The following is an 8,177-nucleotide window of genomic DNA, read 5'->3' on the forward strand; positions in this document are numbered from 1 at the left end:
TTGACGGCAGCTGTTATTTCTTGCCAGGCTTGTGTTTTTTGTTTGTACGTTATATTGCTATCGAAAGCAGCTCTTAAACTTTCTATAGTTATACAGATATCACCGAGGGACAGTAGCAGAATCGGTTGAAAAATGTATGAATTAATTAATTGTATTGAAGTATGGAAAAGTGGTTACTTACTTTACGTCTGTGTAGGTTTTGTAACACATCTTCTTAAATAGATTCACACACAAAAAATCATATGCCTGAAAAAGAAAGACATGATCTTTACCATTGAACCAAAAAATTGTATAATGCCTATTATTTATTTACACGTACAGTATGTATATCAATAAAAAAAAAACTTTATATATTTTCCATAGACTACCTCATCTTCAAAGACATCTTCGGCAAAACCAGCAATATTTTTTTCTCGAAGTTTGACTTCATGGGGACTCTCCAGGACAAATTCCTGAATAATTTACCTACATTAACTTTGTTTAAATATTAATTATACAGTGGTAATTGCAATGTTTGTTGTAATATTTTGCTATTAATATTTTTTACAGCTATATATATATATCATAGTTTATACATAAAGTATCTTACTTTGCACATGTAACATTTCCTTGCATAATTTCAAGAATTCTTTTTCTTGTAATTTCAAACTGAAATAAATAAATTAATGCTGTTTATTTTCAATCATTCTCATTACAAATTTGAATGAATTCACATGAAATTATGTTGCTCACCTTTGAAAGTATGTAATCTTCAGTTATTTTTGAATGGTTTCTGAAAAAAAATGTATCAATTGTTGTTATTTTACAATATAGTGTAATAAAGGAGATGATAATCGTACAAGAGAAATATACAATGTACCTACCTGGTTGACTTTTTCTGGGTACAACTTGAAATAGTTGTGCCACACACCCAATTATCTGAAAACCGTTTCTGTAATTAAACGTTATTATTATTTCAACAGCGTTCAAAATTCGTCAATCTATTTATATGTATGTACGTGCATATGCTATTTTATCAACATGTTTCAATCCAATGGATCAATTTACTATCTATGAATGTTATATTAATGTTAATGGTACTACAGAAATTTATCATAGTAGTGTACCTACCTTTGGTGGACAAGCCCTCAGGTTATGTTGTCCTATCGGTTCTATTGACGTATAATGTAGACCTGTGACATAACCCAAGTGAATGGTTGGTAGATTAGTTTTACTTGGAGGACATATTTCTCTTGTTAATGTTGCCGATATTAATTTGATGTTGCACCGTAACATCCAAGCAGCCGCTGTTAAAACAATCTAGTCACCCCAGACACCAGGCGTCTTTACATTACGGATGAACTGATCCCACGTCAAATTCATATCTAAAATGTCTTGTGTTACTTTCTCCTGCAATTAAAATCATTTAAATGATAAGATGTATATAATATTTGAATAGATAAGCCGCCTCGACCGTGCATAGCATTCGAAACTCACCTGTGTCTTGTGTGCCTCAAGGAATTCAGCAATCGAATTTCGCAAATCAATGTGCGTGACACCAGTCCATTTCAAAAAGGTATTGGCTTGATATGCAAGGGCATGGTAAAGGCAGTTTCCATCACCTGGTGTTGCCGGTGTTGACAACTTTAAACCACATTGCACAAGTTTTTCTTTTAACTACTCTACCCAGTTCGATTCATCTGATGCAGTCTTACGAGACGCATTTATTGCATCAATTATACTTGGGGTTTCTTCAACATAAGCTGTTAAATGGAAAAACAAATATAAATATCATCATACATTTTATCATTGCGTAGTAGAAGTAGTATCTTAAAGAAAATATCTTGCCATTCATATCATCGTCCCAAGATTCTGGAAGCGAGTCAATGACGTGATGAAATTGTGTTGTTGGCATTGCATTGACGGCAACAGTGTCACTGTCGTCTATTGATGCCGTTGTTTCGCTTCCAAGCGACAGGATTTCATAATCTTCTGTCCTTGTTTGAGGTGTTTCATTTACGATGCAATCGGAAAGAACATCGACGTCGTCTGTTATCATAACGGTATCAGTTCCAATATCATCTAAAATGGATAGTCGAAACAATTTAATTTAAATATCGGGCACCGTACCCCCTTCTTAAAAAAAGTAGGTGCATTTATACCAATTTAACCACATACAGTATGTTCACATAATTATGTCAAAGGTCATAAATTGTATTTCCGGTCATTTTATGTGAAAATGTTTCATTACTACAAATATAAATGTATTTATTCTGAACAAAATGACACCAAAATCGATTGAAAATGACCAGTAGTTACAGAGATATACAAATACGAGGTCAAAGGTCAAACTGTAAGAAACGTCATTTCCGGTCATTTTTGGACGAAACTTTTCATTAGAGCAAATAGAAATATATAGTTTGTGAACAATTTGAGACCAGAATTAAGTCTCTAATGTGTATAGTTGCCAAGATATGAACATTTTTTGTTTTTATGGTGGCCATTTTGAAATCAAGATGGCCGCCATACCGGACGTTGGACACTTGGCACCCGCCGATATTTTGAATCTATATACATCAAAGAAACTTTGTGCCAAGTTTCATGCTTTGGTAATAAAATGCACAGCTCAGGTCATTAACTGCTCTACTATAAGATGAATTTTAGTATAAGTTATTTACGTTATCGCTTTCTGACCTTATCTTGATATCAGTTTAATCTAGCTAAGTCAATTTTTCACAGTATATTCATAATGGCCAGGAATCGATATGGTTATGTTTTCACGGTGTGCAATAAAAAATTACGCGGTCTACGCACGATTTAACAAAATCACGTTTGTAATCATATCTTCACAACCATGAATCACAATTAAATAAAATTTGGTACTCGCGCGCTAAAAATTGTCAAAATTTATTTTCGGTGAAATAAGAGTACGTTTCAGGCAATTTTAAGCGTTTACAAAATTGCCATGAGTGCGCAGATTGTTGCGCGCGCACTGCGCGTTAAATGTTATTGCGCACTCTTTTTGCCCGATTTCTGTTTTCTTGACTTACTTTTCAACTCGAAATTACGTTATACGAGCACGTCAAAAGTTTAAACAGTTCAACATTTTTAAACATGTTCAGTAATTTCGGTCAGTTGGTAGGTTGGTCGGTAAACACTAATGAGCATGCGACTGCAGCCACCTATATGGCCTTGTTTAAAATAAATGCATAAGCACATCAAACATTACCTGGTCAGTTTGTATCCTAACTCCTATCCTAATTACCTCCGCCAAGGAGGTTATGTTTTCACCCCTGTATGTTTGTGTGTCTGTGAACAGCCTGGAGGCCACAGTTTTTATCCGATTCTAACCAAATTTGGACACAATGATCTATGCCCAAAAATCTCGGACGAGTTCGAATTTGAGGGGGAAAGGTCATAGGTCAAGGTCACAACTAACAAAAAACTATATTACTGCCTACAGACCACAGTTTTGATCCGATTCTCACCAAACTTAGCCACAATGATCAATGACTCATCATATAATTTTGGTTACATTTTGAAGGGTCAGGGTTAAAGATCAAGGTCCACAAAAAAAAAAAAAAATTAATAAAAAAATTTAAAAAAACTCTCAGCAGGACTTGAACCAGGGACTTGAACCAGGGACCTTAACTGTGAGAGGCTGGATACATAACCATTACACCAAACACTCATCCACAACTTTGTAGTGTGCAGTTAGCCTATTTACACTTTAGAACTAATAAAAAAAAAAAAACATTTTCGGGGGGAATTTTATGTAGGGGAATTTTACAGTAGGCGGAGGTTTGTACTCTCGGAGTACCCTCTAGTTGATATTATTTCTGCATGTATTTGTAATTATAATATTGATTATTTTATCCAATTAAAAAAAAACACTAACCTGTGAGTAACCCATTCATCAGCTTCTCTTTTTTTACGTTCGTCCAAAAGTCTTCAATGTCAACGGTCGCTCTCATCTGTAAGGTCCGGCAGCTCCAACTCTGAAACTACAATTTCAAGGTGGTTTGCTATGTATTACTTCTAATAATCTGAAGTAAATTGCTTATACGTATCCTCCATTTATATTTCTGGGATGAGACTGGGCGGGGATTACACACATTTTTTTTAAATTGCTAATGATATAGGCCTACTGAATAGTCAGTCCATGAACTTACCATCCAATGAAAAACATGCCTTTTTCTGCAAGTTCGTTGTAAGGATAGGGGGATGAATACCACATGCAACACATGTAAAATTATAAGATCGGTCACTTAAGGCTTCGAAGTGCTCCAAACCACATAGTAATACTTTTGATGGTAGTTTTTCGTTTATGGTGTTTTCTAAAGCATGAAGGACACTACTGGCAGCCGTGTGACTCTGAAAAAAAAAGAGATACATACTGGGTGATACTTCGCCCCAATCGAGATTCGAACCCGACGCTATAACCAATTGAGGTAGGCCAAAACAATAGATGCTATTTGTGGTTGTGAAGATGGTGATGGTAATAATGATAAACGATAACTTACCATCTGACTGTGGCGTAAAAACACAAGTAGGTGCAAGGATATTAACCAGTTGTCGTTGTAATTATGAATTCCGTCTGTGTACTCTTGGTATCGGTAAGTCAATGAACACAAGTTGCATTGTTTGAATCTTAAATGAATAAATTTATATATTTGTATTGTTCTGCTAATACTACAATATTATTGTTATACTGTACAAATACATACATATTTTGTTATTTATTGCTATCTTTGGACTGAAAAATTTCGTTATATAAGTAACATAAAAGTGCCATGCGTTAAGCATGCCAAACTATCGAAAAACATTATTGTTACTGTATCTGTAGGTTTGGGCCTTAAAACAGTCATAATATTAAACTAAATTTTACCTGTTTGCATTATGTCTTTTTTGTGAGACATAATATTCCCCATAGCCTGCGACAAAGGTTTTCCAATTTTTTTACATTTTGCTAATCCCTGTCTGCAGTTGGATTTGTTTGCTTGACGGCAGCTGTTATTTCTTGCCAGGCTTGTGTTTTTTGTTTGTACGTTATATTGCTATCGAAAGCAGCTCTTAAAATATTTGTTCGTTTTCCGTATTCGGCAACACCTCCTTTTCTTCATCTTTCCAATCAGGTTTTTGTTTTTTTGCTGCCATTTTTTTTTTGCTAGCAAAAGTTTTTATTGAATATGCAAATGAGGTTTTTATGAGGGAAAATGATTGGATATTTTTCCCTTAAGTGTTTTACTTAAAAGTACGCTAAATTTATTTTAATTGTATAGGAGTATTTTAAATTGTGTAACACAGTAATACAAATTAATTAAATTTTTTATATATTCTGTATATTTTTTATTCATTTTTAACTTGTATTAAGTTGTATGTTACAGGGATTGCGGACACAAATGTGTTATGGTGCTCTGTTGCTGTCGCAATCCCTGGACCGCTTGTTGTCGAATAAAGAAATGAAAAAATGAAATAAGTGTTTTTTTTTCCTTTGTTAAGGGTATTTGCTGCTGCATTTGTTGTTGTTGTTGCAGTTGTTGCTGTTGAAAAGCCTCAAATCGTCTCTCCCTTCCTCTTTCTTCTGCCCTCCTTCTTTCTTCTTCCTCTTTTTTCCTCTCCATCTCCTCCCTTCGCAGTTGCTGATCCATCTCCATTTTTTTCTGAATTATACTGAGTGCGTCATTCCCACTGTTCCTCCTCTACTTTCACCACCAAGCCTAAAAATAAATTTACAAAAATAATCTGCCTCTACATTTTACATATATTTGGCATTACCTTTTCCGTGTTTCTCCAAATGTTTCGCATGCACGTTTTCTCATTTCTGCACCATCAGCCTTTTTCTTCTCTTCAACTCCTCTTTCCTTTGGTAACATTTCTATGTCCTCTTTTTCTTGGATGAATTTCTTTAATACTTTCCCTTATTTGCTTTTCCTCATCTGTCTCCTCTACTGCAATTCCACTGGCTGCCTTTTTTTTGTTAGTTTTTCCTTTCACCTTATCCATCAAATAAGATATGCGATCTCGCACTGCCCGTCTGTCAACTTTGTATTCACAGGCCTTCATTGCATCAGCCATGCCTTTCCCCGCTCAGTTGTGCCCTCTTGAACTGGAAAGATCTAGCCAAAATTACTTCTCCTATTGGGATCTGATCCTTTTGGTTGTCCCAGATCATGCTGAAATAAATATAATAATAAAATCACATAATTTATGATAGTGCTTTTTTAATGTAATATTTTCTCATCAATTCAGTGTAGGAGTTTTTAATCTAATGAAGTAATAAATAAAAATAAATAATATAGCTTGAACTATCCACTTTATACAATCAATCAGGCTAATATTGATTAATATTGATAACACATTTATTTTAGACTGAAAACAGCATATTATTATATGATATTATATGTTTTATGCATACAAAAAAAAAGTTTACAATAATAATAATTATATTAAAATAAATGTAAAAAGTAAGCACTATTAAATTATCCAAAAAAGATCTTAAAATTAAATATATCAACTAAAAAATAAAAAAATAAATTAGTTATATTTTATAAATGCTGGCAACTACTGTATCTTAACAAAAAACAAGTAACTAACCGGTTTGTACTCTTTTGCTCTTTTGTCTTAATTTCTTCTGCCTGTTTTAAAAAAAAAAATATAAAAAATCAAGATAAAATGTACACAAGCTTGTTTACAGTATTTCTTACAGGTATAACGATATATTTTCCTTTTTGCTTAAGCGTCTAGCTGGCAGAATGTTAAATGTGATTTTATTACTGACAATGCTTGTGCAAGGCCACTTCGCATACCACCAACTACTCACTTTCGCCTGTTAAATGATGCATGGATGAGCTCACCAGGCCAAGACCCACTTTCCAGTGCAAATGATCAACATGCCCATCATGTGGATTTTTGGAGTTATAGAAAATTCATTTTCTTTGTAGGTTTTTAAAGCTCAGGTACAGACATGAATTTTAAATATAATATTTGGTTAATTGTACATAAATCAAATATTTGTAACAGAAATCGAGACGAAAAAACATGAATTTCCCTTAATATGGTCAAATACAAAATTTGGCAAAATTCCATAAAAACCAGGAAGACTTTTTTTCAGTAGTTAGGTAGTTAACCTAATGTAATAACATGTCCCTAGACGGTGAAAAAAGATGGTGGATATACGGTGGATAATTTTTGCTATAGCATGAAAATAAAAATCTGAAGTTGAATAAAAATATCAGAAATGTAATATTCAAGTTATACCTATATTTAGTCATCTGATAACATTTTTTTACCACACCATTTATTTTTCACAGCTTTTTAAAATGCCTCTCTATTTACAAAATGTGTATACAAAAGAATAGAGATTTTACTGTGTAATTTGAACTATCCCCCCACTGATATGAAAATGCTTATTTTCAACAAGCTCGTGTAACACAAATAAAATCCCAAAAATTATGAAACATAGGGGAAACTATAGATCGATAATTATTGGAATGTATGATCAATAGAAATTTTTTGCCCGCACCTGGCCTTTAAGAAGTCTTGATGTTTAATTCTGGAAAAACAAAAGGCAATGTATTGTTTGTTTTTTTTAATCTCTTTATTCATCAATATTATTATCAAACTATTTTTAACATTTGGGGGCAATTTATTGAACAGATGTGGAAATAAATTAAAACTATATTATAATGAGCAGAATTCGTTCTTGAAACACTATGGACAAATACTACAAAATTAAGGTGTCACAAATTTTAAGTAATGTACCCCTCTATTGAAATATCAATTTCCTTGTATAAGGCGCTTAACATGGGCGCTAGGAATTTCAAACTCGGTTTCCATTAAAACCTGGACTTCACCCAACTGAAGGAAAACTTCCAATATTGTAAAAACTGACCTTGAACCTGGTTTCCAATGAAACTCTTTCCATGATTGATATGCTTGTCCAGCAACTCCATGCTGGCTTAAAACATTGAAATATAGATTGATTGAAATATATATTTATACTGGGTAACCTCTTCAGTCAAAGACTGTTCTTCCAGAGGGCCGGCCCAGATGGTGATCAGTGGCTGTGATGTACTAGTACACCGGGGTAACCCTCTACTCGTCTCGAAAGATGTACTAGCTTCTTTAAAGTGCACACGAGCTAGATGTTTATAGTCCTTATCCGAGAAGACTCGTTCTACCACCAGAACCATGGA

General features: G+C 33.7%; 1 pseudogene; it reads right to left on the reverse strand.

The window, feature by feature from the left end:
- Positions 1-5,052: 5,052 nt before the first annotated feature.
- LOC140047571 (uncharacterized) lies at positions 5,053-7,906 on the reverse strand (annotated as a pseudogene).
- Positions 7,907-8,177: the final 271 nt, after the last annotated feature.

Source organism: Antedon mediterranea, chromosome 4, assembly GCF_964355755.1.
Source record: "Antedon mediterranea chromosome 4, ecAntMedi1.1, whole genome shotgun sequence".
NCBI classification, from domain to species: domain Eukaryota; kingdom Metazoa; phylum Echinodermata; class Crinoidea; order Comatulida; family Antedonidae; genus Antedon; species Antedon mediterranea.